General features: G+C 47.0%; 1 protein-coding gene across 1 annotated transcript in view; it reads right to left on the bottom strand.

Moving 5' to 3' along the window:
- SSH1 (slingshot protein phosphatase 1) overlaps positions 1-17011 on the bottom strand; it is a 1301854-nt gene that overhangs the window by 847159 nt on the left and 437684 nt on the right. The window lies entirely within an intron of this gene.

Here is a 17011-nt window from a genome sequence, read left to right as displayed (position 1 = left end):
GACATTTAGTACACATTCATTCGTGTCCATTGTAGCAGTATGGATTTGAACCAGAATTAAATGCTTTTTTAAAAGTGTTTTTCTCCAGATCTCAATCACCTAAGGAAGGAAGGGTCAATATCCAAGTGGAATTATGCCTACCTGTTCTACAGGAAAAAAGATAGGGTCCATGGCACAAAGAGTAATGCAGAATCACTGACCGAAAAACGAAAGTCAGGAAATCAGGATCAATGTGATCCTTGTTTTTATTAAAGACAATTCACCAATTGTGCTAGCAGACAGTTTTATGACTTGTCCTTATCCTTGGGCTTTATGATACACATGTATTCCTCTGTCCCTGCCGTCTAGCAGACCCTTAACCTTTGCCCTGCTTATTGGATACTCCTTTGTATGCGTTGTGTGCCGTCATGCAGGATTCTGGCCAATGGACTCAACATTACCTGCTTCGGTCTAGGTGTGTAAGTATGTACACTTATTTTTGTATTCGTACAAGATTGGACTCTAAATCTTCCACTTTATTTCCACAGCATGGGGGTCCTCATCGAGTTTGCTTACTCCCGCATTTTTGGCTTACCTTGGAAAGCCTGTGCGTTCCGCAAGGCTTCGCAGGTGTGTCAGGAGGTGGCGGTCGGGTAATCCTCGCAGACACCTCCTATATATCTGGCACTTTTCACCAGTTATCTACCCAAAGAAATTACCACTGGGCCATGCCATACTGTAATGAAGGGTCAGTATCCAAGAAGAATGCATATCTGTACTATAAGAAAAATAGGTCCAAGGCAAATAGAGTAAGGAGGAATCACTGACAGGAAAACAAAGGTCCCGACAGTTTTCACAAAAGCAAACACGAACAAGGCTACTAGGCATATGCAATGGGACATAGTTCCAACAAAATAAATTCACGCACAACTGAAAAAAATCCCAACAGTTTGGAGGAGAGAGGTTAGCTATATTAACATGTACTCAAGTTCTGAACCACAGTGTAGTCATCACACAGTTGCCAATTAGATGCAAGAAGAAGCAGTGATTTAATGGACTGAAATGTGCATCCTTGGAAGTAGGGAGTAATCCCGACAATGCAAGCTTAAGACTACCTTATACAAGGGCATCCCGAGACCTTTGGATGGGACGAAGCGTCCGCAGGGGCCAGTGAAAGGGGTCTGTGGAATTCAATAAAAGTGAACCTGCACTCTGGTGTTTTTGCTTCTATGCTTCTACCTCTTGAATTAGGTTGTACTGATCATTCGGTTGTTGCCTGATCTTTGATTTTGCCTGGCAAGGTACTGGCAGGTCATTTTTAAAGCTTTCTGTGTCACTTCCCCCTTCCAAAGGCCTTGTAAATGGAGCACAGATTTTTACCATTGAGTCTTTCTGACAAAGCGCTCTAGTGTAGCTATTTCAGGGGTCATGTAACGTGATGTGATTTAGCAATGACAGATCACAATATGCCACTTCAAACCCTTTTTTGGTACCCTGTCGCTGATGTGCCTCACTGTAACGACTTCAATTTATGGATTATATCTACATTTCTAACGCTGGATTAAATTATGGAGAAATGTCCACAATCTAACAACCCTACGCCCCCAACATGACAATACCATCCCACAATCTGGGACAAGAAAGACACTGTTTTTCATCTGTACATAAAAAATAAATCAAGAAATTAAAAGTGGGTGTCTCAATTTCAGTACTGAGGAAGTTACCCACAAAAAAAACAAATAAATACAGGAAGCTTATTTACAGAAAAGAAATGCAATCTTCGTGCCATTATCACATTAAGGTTTACATTCACAATGCACAGAAGTATCCATACGTATGAAAGTACATTTAAATCACTATTCTAGACAAAATATTAAAATCCTTGCCAATATGACATACTAATTACCAGAGAATATCAATTTAAAAAAGACAAACCATTTTTAGAATAAATGTTACACAATATCAGTTGGCCATAAAAGTACATCATCACATATACAATTACAGTAAACAAATGAATATACATCGGTCCACATTGCAATTGAGCAAGTTAGTTTTACCGTGCAACCCAACGGTTATCCCACAAACTCTGATCACAATTCAGTTCACTTCAAATCAGATTGTAAATTCAAATTCATCAGTGGGCGAGGTTGCCCAAAGTTCTTTTCCCCAGCAGCACTGCATTGGCTCCCGAAAGCACCCTGGCATTGTAGGTTAGTTCCAGAAGGGTGATCAATATTGTGCTTTGAACGGGCTCCAATTTCTCTCATGCTGTTTGATGCAGGGTGGCTCCTTGTATCGATGCCCAATATACCATTGGCCACTCTCTGCTCCTTGAATTTAATCAGTAGTAGTCAGAAGCACTTACCCCCTGGTGCTACAACCTGGTATAGTTTAAGATATCCTCACGGATTACAGATAAAACACGAAACCAGTGGGTGCATTTGTTTATAAGTGCCACCCTGATTTCTAGGTGGTAAAGGGCCAGTTTGGGGACGGTGTGAAAAAATATTATCCCCCTCATACAGCCCTCTCTCTTCTTACGGATTCTCATGTCCTGTCCAAGCTGTGCTCTGCGAGCCCCGGGGGACATCATAAGGAGGAGTTGGAGTCGCATAACCAGCCTTGCTAGCCGGCTTGCCCACCAAAAGGTTAGAGCTTGGTGTGTAGACTACCCGCCCAATAGAGGTCGGTAGAGGTGGTGGTGCTGTAAAACCCCAATAAACCCTGGATAGAGGCAGGGGAGCCTGGGTGGTTTGTACCGTGGGGGCCTTATTAAGCTGTTTTTTTTTAACCCTAGTACTCGCTCTGTTTGCGCAAGTGGACCAGGGGCCAGCCAAAGGGCACCAGCCCCCCCACTCCAGTCTACCCCTGCACTTGGTCTCCCCTGATCCCCTCAACACGCTCTTGCCCTTCCGGTCCCCTCCCCCTGCACTAGCCTGGCTGGGCCTGCACCCTTGTAGCCCTTCTAGCCCCTTACTGCACTTAGCTCGTGGACCTTCATTCCCCTGCACGCTCTGCTTTCCCCTGCCTCTTTCCTCTGAGCCTCCCCTGGCACTCGCTTTTCTCACAGGCCCTTCCACCCTGACCAGCACTCCCCTTCTTCCCCTCTCCCTTACACTTCTCTTACTGCACTTGCACGATCCGAATGTCACAAGGCCTAGCAGGATCGTTTCTTGTTTGTCCTTCTTCCCCCACCCTGTTGTCTTGCTTCGCCTACAAACACATTGTGTATAGGAGCATTATAAATACCCAATGCATAAAATAAATAAGTAGTGATATTAGTCATGGTTGTGGGAGCATTGAGCTTTAGGACCCCCATAGTTAGTGGCTCCACCATGGTTCCCCCTTTCATGAATTTCAAGAAAGGCCAGAAGGGATCTCTTTAATGGCATCAGCTGAGACAGGACGATGCTGCATTTACACCTGCTGGCCTCGGGAGCCCCTTTGACAGCTGGATCAAAGGTGTGCATCACAGAGCAAAAACAAAGAGGTGATGGCTGGAAGGTTTAGACTGAATCTTAACCACTGGCATTGCTCAGGGCAACCCCACAGACCATCGTTCTTCGCCTGCCAAGCCATTACAGAAGGGGAAAGACCATATGCAAATCAGGCTTGGTCCCACCCCAAAAGGGGAAGTCCAGCCCGAACTGCTAGGTCACATCCCTTCTGCACGAGACCACAAGCATCCCCAAACATGTTTCACCCTTGTTGGGGCTCATCGGTGAGGAGTAGCTTGGGTCTCTAGGCCCAGCAAGCACGGGACCCACGTCTGGGCATACCCGTCCCACTCGGGGTGACAAAACAAAAACAAAGAGGTGATGGCTGGAAGGTTTAGACTGAATCTTAACCACTGGCATTGCTCAGGGCAACCCCCCAGACCATCGTTCTTCGCCTTCCAAGCCATTACAGAAGGGGAAAGACCATATGCAAATCAGGCTTGGTCCCACCCCAAAAGGGGAAGTCCAGCCCGAACTGCTAGGTCACATCCCTTCTGCACGAGACCACAAGCATCCCCAAACATGTTTCACCCTTGTTGGGGCTCATCAGTGAGGAGTAGCTTGGGTCTCTAGGCCCAGCAGGCACGGGACCCACGTCTGGGCATACCCGTCCCACTCGGGGTGACAAAGCAAAAACAAAGAGGTGATGGCTGGAAGGTTTAGACTGAATCTTAACCACTGGCATTGCTCAGGGCAACCCCCCAGACCATCGTTCTTCGCCTGCCAAGCCATTACAGAAGGGGAAAGACCATATGCAAATCAGGCTTGGTCCAACCCCAAAAGGGGAAGTCCAGCCCGAACTGCTAGGTCACATCCCTTCTGCACGAGATCACAAGCATCCCCAAACATGTTTCACCCTTGTTGGGGCTCATCAGTGAGGAGTAGCTTGGGTCTCTAGGCCCAGCAGGCACGGGACCCACGTCTGGGCATACCCGTCCCACTCGGGGTGACAAAGCAAAAACAAAGAGGTGATGGCTGGAAGGTTTAGACTGAATCTTAACCACTGGCATTGCTCAGGGCAAACCCCCAGACCATCGTTCTTCGCCTGCCAAGCCATTACAGAAGGGGAAAGACCATATGCAAATCAGGCTTGGTCCCACCCCAAAAGGGAAAGTCCAGCCCGAACTGCTAGGTCACATCCCTTCTGCACGAGACCACAAGCATCCCCAAACATGTTTCACCCTTGTTGGGGCTCATCAGTGAGGAGTAGCTTGGGTCTCTAGGCCCAGCAGGCACGGGACCCACATCTGGGCATACCCGTCCCACTCGGGGTGACAAAGCAAAAACAAAGAGGTGATGGCTGGAAGGTTTAGACTGAATCTTAACCACTGGCATTGCTCAGGGCAACCCCCAGACCATCGTTCTTCGCCTGCCAAGCCATTACAGAAGGGGAAAGACCATATGCAAATCAGGCTTGGTCCCACCCCAAAAGGGGAAGTCCAGCCCGAACTGCTAGGTCACATCCCTTCTGCACGAGACCACAAGCATCCCCAAACATGTCTCACCCTTGTTGGGGCTCATCAGTGAGGAGTAGCTTGGGTCTCTAGGCCCAGCAGGCACGGGAACCACGTCTGGGCATACCCGTCCCAATCGGGGTGACAAAGCAAAAACAAAGAGGTGATGGCTGGAAGGTTTAGACTGAATCTTAACCACTGGCATTGCTCAGGGCAACCCCCCAGACCATCGTTCTTCGCCTGCCAAGCCATTACAGAAGGGGAAAGACCATATGCAAATCAGGCTTGGTCCCACCCCAAAAGGGGAAGTCCAGCCCGAACTGCTAGGGGTGGGGCTAAGCCTGATTTGCATGTGGTTTTTCCGCTTCTGTAATGGCTTGGCAGGCGAAGAACGATAGTCTGGAGGGTTGCCCAGAGCAATGCCAGAGGTTAAGATTCATTCTAAACCTTCCAGCCATCACCTCTTTGTTTTTGCTATGTCACCCCGAGTGGGACGGGTATGCCCAGACGTGGGTCCCGTGCCTGCTGGGCCTAGAGACCCAAGCTACTCCTCACTGATGAAGCCCAACAAGGCCGAAACATGTTTGTGGAATGCTTGTGGTCTCGTGCAGAAGGGATGTGACCTAGCAGTTCGGGCTGGACTGCCCCTTTTGGGGTGGGGCTAAGCCTGATTTGCATATGGTTTTTCCGCTTCTGTAATGGCTTGGCAGGCGAAGAACAATAGTCTGGAGGGTTGCCCAGAGAAATGCCAGAGGTTAAGATTCATTCTAAACCTTCCAGCCATCACCTCTTTGTTTTTGCTATGTCACCCCGAGTGGGACGGGTATGCCCAGACGTGGGTCCCGTGCCTGCTGGGCCTAGAGACCCAAGCTACTCCTCACTGATGAAGCCCAACAAGGCCGAAACATGTTTGTGGAATGCTTGTGGTCTCGTGCAGAAGGGATGTGACCTAGCAGTTCGGGCTGGACTGCCCCTTTTGGGGTGGGGCTAAGCCTGATTTGCATATGGTTTTTCCGCTTCTGTAATGGCTTGGCAGGCGAAGAACGATAGTCTGGAGAGTTGCCCAGAGCAATGCCAGAGGTTAAGATTCATTCTAAACCTTCCAGCCATCACCTCTTTGTTTTTGCTATGTCACCCCGAGTGGGACGGGTATGCCCAGACGTGGGTCCCGTGCCTGCTGGGCCTAGAGACCCAAGCTACTCCTCACTGATGAAGCCCAACAAGGCCGAAACATGTTTGTGGAATGCTTGTGGTCTCGTGCAGAAGGGATGTGACCTAGCAGTTCGGGCTGGACTGCCCCTTTTGGGGTGGGGCTAAGCCTGATTTGCATATGGTTTTTCCGCTTCTGTAATGGCTTGGCAGGCGAAGAACGATAGTCTGGAGGGTTGCCCAGAGCAATGCCAGAGGTTAAGATTCATTCTAAACCTTCCAGCCATCACCTCTTTGTTTTTGCTATGTCACCCCGAGTGGGACGGGTATGCCCAGACGTGGGTCCCGTGCCTGCTGGGCCTAGAGACCCAAGCTACTCCTCACTGATGAAGCCCAACAAGGCCGAAACATGTTTGTGGAATGCTTGTGGTCTCGTGCAGAAGGGATGTGACCTAGCAGTTCGGGCTGGACTGCCCCTTTTGGGGTGGGGCTAAGTCTGATTTGCATATGGTTTTTCCGCTTCTGTAATGGCTTGGCAGGCGAAGAACGATAGTCTGGAGGGTTGCCCAGAGCAATGCCAGAGGTTAAGATTCATTCTAAACCTTCCAGCCATCACCTCTTTGTTTGTGCATCACAGATGGACCAGGACTGGTCGGAGGATGGTCGGGACTGGTGCAAACCATGAGGCCAATCTTAACACGCTTAGTTGGCCCTTGAACAATGATTGCGTCCCCCTTTTATTCCCCATTTCCCATGCGTGAAACAAATCTATTTAAAGTCTGGGTTGGAGCCGGAATTGTATGTTCTAGTTGTGAACCCTGCAAGGTTAGGGTTGCATCGTTAGGGTTGTCTCATTTTGGGCTTTTACTGGCCATAATGGCGTAGTGTTCGGAAGAGTCCGACCTGGACTGTGTGAAGGTATCTTGGAGTAAGACACAGACAACAGATTTTGAATTAAAAATAAAACTTTAGGGCTGACCACTTGGGAGAAGGTATTTACCTGGGAGAAATGAAATACAAGGTAGCTCTCTATGCGAATGATATACTCCTACACATTACCAACCCCATGACACCCATTCCCCCGAGACCTCTCCCTACTAGAAAAATATGGCCAACTCTCAGGGTTCAAGGTAAATAAAACAAAGTCCACACTCTTTCCCCTGCAGGGACAGACAGAGGAAAATGAAACCAGGTTTTCCCCACGGGGTCTTGGGATCGAGCACTCCAAACTGAAATACCTCAGCATACAGATTACCAAAGACCTGGCAGATCTATACAAAGCCAACTTTCCCCCACTCCTTTAACAATTCTGTGCCGACCTATCTAGATGGGATAAGTTGACGATATCTTGGCTTGGAAGACTCAATGACGTAAAATGGTATGGCTCCTCCCGGTTCTTGTACCCCTTCCAAATGTTACCCATTAAGATGCCAACCAGTTTCTTCTCTGAGACCAAGAATATCATTAGAAATTCCTCTGGCAGGGGAAGAAGGCAAGAATTTCCTACGATACCCTGACACTCCCCAAAGATAAGGGCGGGGTAGGTCTACCGGATCTTAAAAAATACTATTAAGCGCCCCAGCTGCAAGTCCTGATCCCCCACCTACGCAACTGCAAAGACACCCAATGGGTCCACGTGGACAATCATTACCTGTTCCCAGCTACGGTCGCGGAATGGCTCTGGGCCCCCAAGAAGAAACTCCTAAGCAGACTCAAAGACCACCCAATACTGACCACCATATGGGACATCTGGATGGAGGGTAAAGACAGGCACAAAATCACCACATGGCCATCTCCCCTGAGCCACCTATGGTCCCCTGGCATCAATGATCATATCCCTAATGTAGAACGATACCAAGCATGGTACGAAGCTGGACTAGAAAGGGTGGGGCAGCTACGGCAAAAGGACTACTTTATCCCTGTCCCTGAACTAACTGAGGCTCTGGGAATAGGCCCACTGTCCACCTTCCAATATATTCAGATAAAAGGCATCCTAACGAAGCCAGTGTGGAAGACCAAGTTGAACAGGGACCTCTCCCCCTTTGAAAAGATATTGGACACTAAGACAGAAACGAAGGGTCTGATATCAATAATGAATAAGGAACTAATAGAGGCAGGGAAGGGGACCACAGAGCCCTTGCAGGGTAGATGGGCGAGAGATCTGGGAGCACAGATTAGTCCGGACCTATGTGGAACTATATGCGCAGCCGCAACACAAATATCTATTTCCAACCAATAGAAGTTACATGCAATCAAACCCTTACATAGGTGGCAATATGACCACCTCAGGCTTTCCAAAATGTTCCAAAAGGCAAACCTATGATGTTGGAGGGAATGTGGAGAAAATGCTGACTATTGGCATATGTGGTGGGGCTGCACCCGAAAAAGGGTATTTTGGGACGAGGTCCGGGGTTGGATCAAAGATATAGATGGCATTTCCAGAGTAGCAGACCCTTACCTCATATTGTTTGGTCTGGAGAAAGAGGAAGACGATTGGAACAGGGTCAGAGGTTTGGTATCTCAATCTTGCCTCTAACGTATGCGTAATGGAACAAATAACAGCGACATTGCATGGAAGATCGGCACAATGCGAGGCACTATGGATGGACTTTACAAACAAGCACCTTTGAAGTGAACCACAGTCCCAAGCCGACTGGTTATCTAAGAATGCATAGTAAACCTATTTCCTCCAAGAACAATATATCAAGATCGAAAGGCACTCACTTCAGTGTAAATCCATATACCCAAAATTATCCAAAATCAATGACTTCCTACTGACACACACACTGTAAAGACCCAGTAAATGCTTGCTTGACCCACAGGGGGAGGGGGGAGGAAGGAGGAAGGAGGGAAGGAGGGAAGTTATGTTGTAATACAGCAGTGCAGGGGCAGAAATATGTAAAGGATTTACGCAAATGACAGTACTTGAATTTCTGACCTTGCTCTGTACTTTGAAGTTGGTCAAGTTTTCTATGTAATGTGACTTACAATGAACAAAACTTAACGTCAAATTTACAAAACAAAAATAAAAACTTTATTAACTTAAAAGTCAGGATGGAAAAACACCTATCTTGCCCTAAACTATGGTGCAATTTCCCTACCAAACCAAAACTAAGGAAAGTCAAAGTCCAAGAGTTCAATTTAGAAATCTGTCTGTGTCCAAGCCATTACTTGCCCACACAACTAATCTGTACAATGTGTTGGGATGTCAGCAACCAACAAAACAGTGTTCAACACAAAGCCAGAGCTTTCTTTCAGCTCCCTTCCCAAGTATAAAGCTGTTCCAAAAAAAGTCTCAGGGTTGCCTTAAGATCAGAATGACAAAGTTAAACAACACTCAGGGTTCCCTTCCCCAAGTTTCAAAACATAGTTCCAAACACAAAATATCCTGAAACTCCGTCCTCAAATCAATAAACAGGTTAAACCTCAGGGTTCCCTTCCCCAAGATTCACCTTCAATGTATATGAATATTTTCCAGGTTTCTTAAAGGTCTGTGCCACGCTTGCGCCCTCTGGATATGGTTGGTCTTTGTACAAGAATGACTTGACTGAAAGTTGCAGTTCATTCACTTGTTAAAGTTCATCTCCGAAGTTCCATTCACTCTGGAATCTATATTTGGTTCACTTGTATTACTGAAGTTCTGTTCATTTGTTTACTTGTAGTTTCAACATATATACATTTTACTTGAATTTGAAGTTGCATTTACGTTTCAGCTTGGTACATAATGGATTCATTTGAATTTTAAAGCTTCCTTCACTTATAATCTTCATTGGAAACCGTTTTCTTTCAGTTCTATTTAATAAGTATGAAGATATGTTTGGTACGCTTTTCATTTGGTTCGGATTTCAATAAGTGTTAGAGACCTTCAACCAATTCACCTCATTGTTATATATCATTGTAGAATGCCTTTCATATTGTGTATCCAGCACGCAGAGACTTTCGTAACAATTGTAAAAAGTTTCATTTGTTTCATCTCGTTGTTTGTAATATGTCATTGTAAGGGCCCAGCACTTAGAGACTTTCGAAAACGTGTCTTCATGTACACGCGACCTCTCTGTTACAAAGTACTCTCTTATTCAAAAGTTAATGAGGATTCCAATCGGAGACCTTCGAAAAAATGTGTTTTCTCATGCACATGACCACTCCGATACAAAGTAATCCTCTGCGTAACTTCAAACACTCGCATACCGAATTTCCTCTTTCATCGAAACTCACAAGTTGCTTCTTTCGGCGTTCCTGCAGCGTAGATCTCTCGGCCTTTGGTCCTCTGCTGCTGCTCCTTCATCAACACCAGTGCTTCTCTCTTTGGCATCATTGGATTGGGCCTTTTATACACATGGAGCCCTTTAACAGCCTGCAGGTGTGAATCTACAATTAGCCATGCCTGACCATCATCAAGGGGGCATGCCTGACCTCTACTATTCTCAGCAGGCCTCTTCCTTGTCCCAGTACCAGAAAGGTAAAAGCACCTAGTCTTCATTACTCCCGGTTGCCTCTTCCACGTCTCAGTACTGTTAGCAGTCATATAGGAGGAAGTCAGGGGAGTTAACATACCCGATGAAGGCGGGGGAAGGGTTGGGTTGGTCAGTAGTGAGAGAAGGGGGATACCATGTTTCTACCAAGGGCATCCCACTCCGTCCTCAAAGACCCTTCACCGCTCTTATATTTAGCCCTTTTGGCCTTCTTCCTGTTACGTCTGGATTGAGAGCATCCCCTATCCTTTTTCTGGTCAATGGGACATGAATAACAATATCCCATAACTGCCCCTGAAATACAGGTTTCTCCTTGGAAGGGAAGTGGGGAATGCAGCGTCTCGCCTAAAAGCACCCCACTTCCAATACCCAAGGATCTTCCACCCAGGTCATCCTCCCTCCCGTGTCCATCCACAGTGTCGGAATCCAAAAGCGGTGGTCTTCCCTGGCCACCTGTGCAGAAGAGCCCAAGGGAGTGGAAGTGAGAATATCCTCAGGTTTCTCACGACTGGTCATCAAGGATACTGGTTCATCTTTGCCCACACAGTCCCCCCCTGTTGCTACACATGGTTTAAGTCCATCTAAGATGATGTACAGACTCCTAGTCGGGCCCTAGGGCTAGCTATGGTAATATTAATAACATTGTGAATCTGCGGCAAAGTACACAGGGCTGCAGGTGTTAACACTGCTACTGGTACTGTTGGGTATGCGTGACAGAGCCTTAGCCTCTGTCTTTATTGCTCCGGAGATCCCGAGTTGTGGTGTCACTCATCGTCCCAAGAAACTTATTTATTTCATTAATTTCATTTAATTACATTTAATTCATTGAATTTATAAAGCACCTTTCGCCAAAAACGCTATCACTAAATATTAGAAAACAGTACAATTTACATTATAATGTAAAAAAACAACTAAAAACAGAAGGACGGGAGAGAAACAGAAAGCCATTAAGAAGAAAGAAGTGAGAGAAGATGAGCTTTTAGGAAGAATTAAAAAATATAAAGATGAAGAAGAGCGAGTAGTTAGATGAAGAGATGTCCAGTGTTTAAGGGCTAAGAGGGCAAGGAATACCTCTACCGCAGCTCTTTTGGGGCTTTAAGACAGTGGGCCATATTACAAGTGAGGCGGTAAGGGGTTAACAGCGCCGGTAAAGGTGCCGGCGCCGTTAACCCCGTACCGCCTCATTACGAGGTCCCCTCGCGGGACCCGTTCTGGATGTCTGGTCAGACCAGACGTCTTTTGCGGGTCCCGCAAGGGGACTAGCATGCTAACAACCGTCATTAATGGGCCCGTTGTTAGCATGCTCCCCATTCCCATTGAGCCCTGTGGGGGCTCAAATGGGAATGGGGATGGTCCGGGTTCCCTGAATGGGGAAATACTGGGCCCTCCAAAGTCGGAATGGCCTGGTATTTCCCCATTCAGGGACCACGGACCCGGACCAGAGTTTGGAGGCAGCCATGCCCTTAATAAGGGCATGGCTGCCTCCAAACTCGTAGTGAGGCCCAGTGTCTTTTCGGTCCCCAATGAGGAGGGTCCTGCTGGGATTTTCTGCTTGACAATTAGGATTATATATGTACGCGTTGGTTACCAGTCATTTGGTCGAAAACCAAATGATCGAATGCCATTTGGTCGAATGCCAAATGGTCGAAAAAATGTTTTTTTTATGGGGGGGGTGGGGTGGGGGGTTCCCCCTAACCCCCCTTTTTCTTAATTTTTTTTTTACCAACCAAAACGGCAAAAATATATAAATAAATAAATAAAAAAATTCGACCTTTTTTTTCCCGACCAATTGGTATTCGACCAAATGGTCATTCGATCTTTTATTTTCGACCAAATGACTGGACACCGTACGCGTTGGCATTTCGTGCCACGGCACGGTTGGGGGCCACAATAGCTGCATGCATGCCCCCCCCAAACCTGGGCTCTCACATGGTCTGGCGCTCTCCATGCTGTGTACTGCTTCAACCTTCTGCCTTGTGGGTTATTTCCATTGTCCTCAGGGTGCCGTACTCTACCTTCCGGCGCGGAACAAACAGCAGTTAGGCCAAACACCTGCGCCCTTTCATGCAGGCAGTATCAGCAGCATATGAAGAGGAGGGGGCGTGGCAAAGGTCCGGTGAGAATGCTAGGCCGCCAGGGACACACAGTAGGCAGGCCAAACACCAGCACTCTTTCCCACGCCCTTATAACTTTTACACCTGCTGCTGTCACACACCTTGATCTTTGTACGTGTGCTGGGTCGCTGTGGTGCACACTGGTGGGTTATGCCCTTTACAGGGCCCCTCACCTGTGTGGTACCGGCTCCGAGGGGTCATTTGGGAGTGGCAGTGACACAGTGACGCAGCAAGAGCAGGCTCCGCTACAACATGGCACCAACAAGAAACTAGTACCAAGGGCAAGGATCCTCATAGCTTGCACAGCCGTGCCCACTGTGTCGTATCGATGTGGCGTTTGGTCCAGTAAGGGGAAAGATAGTATACAAAAGAGAGCAACATCCCTGGGCGAAGTGCGCTGCAATACTTTGCATCTACCTGTTGCGCTGAACCCTTTCTTCGAGAGCACTGCCCATACATTTGTGTTTCCTTGTTTTTCTCTAACATGGCTTTTAGCCTAGGTCTGCCTGTCTTTTCTCTCTTTCTTGTACTGTTTTTTTTACCCCCCTCTGTTTTCTCATTTATGTAGTTCCTTTCAGACTTGTCGGCTTTTGGATTCCCACAGTTTCTGGATCATTTTCACCTGTTTCCACATCTTCACCTCCATCTTTGTTCCTTGGGGTTTTTGCCATTTGGCTTCTTGCCAAACTCTGTCCAGTCCCTCTTCCCCTGTGCACCACACCCCTGTAGCATTTCTAGGGGAAGAGGTGGCAGATGGGACACCCTTATCTTCGAGACCAGCCTCGTATGGAAAGTCTGCCGCCACACCTGGCACTTGACAATTCACATAGTTTTCTGACACCTATTGACAAGTGTTGACATCAGAGAAAAATATTGGGTTTGCATATGTATTTGTTCTGGGGCTGATTCAACTCTAACATTTTAACATTGTTTGTTTCTGGCTTGGAGGTACACAGAAGAATATTTGGTAGGGTAATGGTGGCCTTTTTTCTCTACAGGCTTGGGTTTAGGGTAGATGCTTTTATTTTGATGTATTGTATTTGTATTTATTAGGTTTATATAGCGCTTTACACCAAAGCGCTGCACATTAACAACAACATGATACATTAACATAATAAAATAACAGTAACTGAAGAAGCAACATTACAATTTTGAAACAGCCAACAAAACGGTATTTAGAGCAATTAGACAGAGGTAAGGGGAGAGAAGTGGAGTAGAGCTGGGAGGAAGGGAAGGAGGAGGGAAAGGAAAGGGGTGACGGTGAGGAAGGGGTGGGGGGAATAGGAGGGAGAGGCTTAAGGGGGGAGGAGGGAAAGGGTGAGGAAGGGGGAGCGAGAAGAGGGAGGTGAATCATGGCGGGGAATGGAGAAGGAGAGATTTAAGGGACGTGCGGAATGAGGAAAAGGTAGGGATAGAGCAGATTGATAGAGGTAAGGATTTCCAGTGGAGGGGGGCTAGGAGTTGGAAGGAGCGGAAACGGGAGGAGGCGCAAGGGGAGGGAGGAACAGTGATGAGGAAGTGGTCAGCGACGATGGAAGCGAGAGGGAGTGTAGAAAGAGATAAGGGGAGAGAGATAAGGGGGAGCAAGATCGTGGAGAGATTTGAAGACTAGGCAGAGAAAATTAAATTTAAGTTGGGAGTGAAAGGGAAGCCAGCCAATGGAGGATAGAGAAGCAGAGATGGAGTCTCGGGGGGAGAGCAGACAGAGGGTACGGATGGCAGAGTGGTAGATGGATTTGAGGGGGGCGAGATGTGAAGTAAGTGTAAGGAGCAGCAGTAGAAGAGGCGAGAGAAGATAAGGGAGGAGATTACAAGTTTAGTAGCATGGAAAGTAAGAGAGTGGCGACTTTGCGAATATTAAAAGAGGTGGTAGCGACAGGCATGAGAGGTGAGTGAGATATGGTGGGAAAAAGTGAGAGAAGAGTCGAAGTGAAAGCCTAAGTTGCGAGCGAGGGGGGAGAAAGAAAGATTAGAGGGAGGAAAATGTATGAAAGGAGGAGAGGGAGGGGGAAGGGAGATCGGAGGGAAGAAAACTACTTCAGTTTTGTCAGAGTTAAGAGAAAGAAAGCGAGAAGACATCCAGTTCTTAATAGTTCTTAAAGAGAAGGAAAGCAAGAGCTGCTTGTCATCAGCATAGAAATGGTGAGAGATGCCAAATGAGGAGACAACAGGGGCAAGGAGGGAGGTGTAGAGTGAGAATAGGAAAGGACCAAGCACGAGCCTTGGGGTACTCCGTATTCAAGAGGGTGGGTGGGAGAGGAGCGGCCTCCCCAGGTAACAGTAAAAGAGCGGGAGGAAAGGTAAGAGGATAGCCAGTTGAGTACAGAACCTTTGAAACCAAAGGAAGAGAGAGTGTTGAGAAGAAGGGGGTGATCAACAGTGTCGAAGGCAGCAGAGAGATCAAGAAGAATAAGGACAGAGGATTGCTTATCGTGTCGGGCAGAGAGGAGGGAGTTAAGGATGTAAGTGAGGGCTGTTTCAGGGGAGTGTTTGGGGCGAAAACCAGATTGAGAAGGGGGAAGGAGAGAGAGATTAGTGACAAAGGTAGAGAGCTGCGAGTAGGCGAGGCGCTCAAGAAGTTTAGAGAGGAATGGGACAAGTGAGATTGGACGAAGCAAATTAATTGGCAAGGGGGGGAGGTTTGAGGTTCAGCGCAAGGATCTAATGCATTTAGTGGGAGTGAATAGAGCTGCAGGTGAATGCAGGAGGCGGGATTTGCCGAATCTGCCGCCAGGTAAGGAACCACAAGAGCAATTGTTTTGCAACCACACTGCGCGTAAACACTAGTTGAGTCCAAAGTGGTATAGTAGATTTTAATTGACACTGAGGTAGCCTGACACGTGTTTCGGGCACTTGCCCTTCAACTGAGGCTACAGAATTATTTGTATATACACAATATTGTGGTACAGAGTTAAACAGAAGCAAAAATTGGGGACCCAAGGTAGCAGGGCAACCAAGGCGGAGGGCCACAAACACATACATTAATGACATGAGATCGCAAGATTTTGGTCCATAGTATTAAGAATCAAATTCAAATTTTTGAACAATTTTCAAAGAACCAAGACAACATAACAGAAGACAACCAAACGTAAATGCAAATGAAAAACCATACCATATATATAAGCGAAATTCATCAGGTCAAGGTGAAGGGGGAAAGAAAATAAAACAGACAACCATTAGCTGGGAGGTTCTAGGTGGGCCATAAAACATGGAGGCTAGTGGTGAAGAGGGAATCTTTTTACCTGTGAGTCAGGTGTGTTCAGTTTGGGCTGAGGGAAAATAACCAGTAGATCTGATTAGGGCAGCACATGGATTGCCATTTTAATAAATTGAAGCTTACAACCATATTGGGAATCAATGTATTACCAAAATACTTACCCTGAATAGGGTTAAATGATAAAAGATAATTTCTCATGCGCTCCACTGAAAAACAATTATGGGCGCAAGAGATTAGACATGTACTAATCTATAATGGACTAACATTTGAAAGAGGGGCAACTGCCAAAATAATACCTGTCACATGCAATTGCACTCAATTATATGTAGAAGCGTTTCCGCGTGTCTTTGGAGTAGAAGATGGAAGGGGGAGCCATCCAATTGGCGTGTGTCCAAGATGAGAGGGAAAGAGGAAGGATAGAGAGACCAATTAATTGATTGCAGATGCGTGTCTGGCTAAGTAAATGCGAGCCGCGCAGACCCTGCCAGCCTAGGGGTCTGCGTAAAAGTATTGGACTCACCAGCGTCTCCGCTGAGTAAACCGAACTGGAGCCTGCCGGCCGCGGCTCATACTGTCATTGTTATGGCAGCCGGGAGAACGCACAACGACCGCAGCCGTGCGTGAAGGGACGTACGGCCGCCATCTTGGTTGTATATATCTTGGTGCGGCCTAGTGGATGGGAAAAAAGTTAGAAAAAGAACGGAGGCCGGGTGCGTTGCCACTAAGAGGGGAGAGCGATGCACAAGTGTGCTCGAATTAAGCCGAGCCAACCATTGCACTTGATTCAGTCCCAGTGAATTATCAGTGCAAATTAAACCGGCATTACAATGTATGTTGAAATAATTCTAAATGATAATGAGCCCAATTAGGTAAGTTTGACAATTTAGAGTTGGAATTAGGGGGGCAATAAAAAATTGGCCCGTATCAAGACCTGCCAGTTGCGCAAGCGAGATAATTAAGAATTCATTGTCCAATCATAAGGAAGTTGATACATAAGGCCCTTGATAGTTCAAAAAACGTAAAGAGAAGGTCATCCCTTCCTAAACCTCTCAGTTCAGCACTTTGAAAACAAAGAGTAGAGTGAAGATTTACGGCAACTAAGTGTATGGCACAAGGAGAACCTCCAGCA

This window comes from Ambystoma mexicanum, chromosome 10 (assembly GCF_040938575.1).
Source record: "Ambystoma mexicanum isolate Mex_15411 chromosome 10, UKY_AmexF1_1, whole genome shotgun sequence".
Classification (NCBI taxonomy): Eukaryota; Metazoa; Chordata; class Amphibia; order Caudata; family Ambystomatidae; genus Ambystoma; species Ambystoma mexicanum.
Note: the sequence above shows the minus strand (reverse complement) of the source record. Positions and strands in the feature narration are given on the sequence as shown.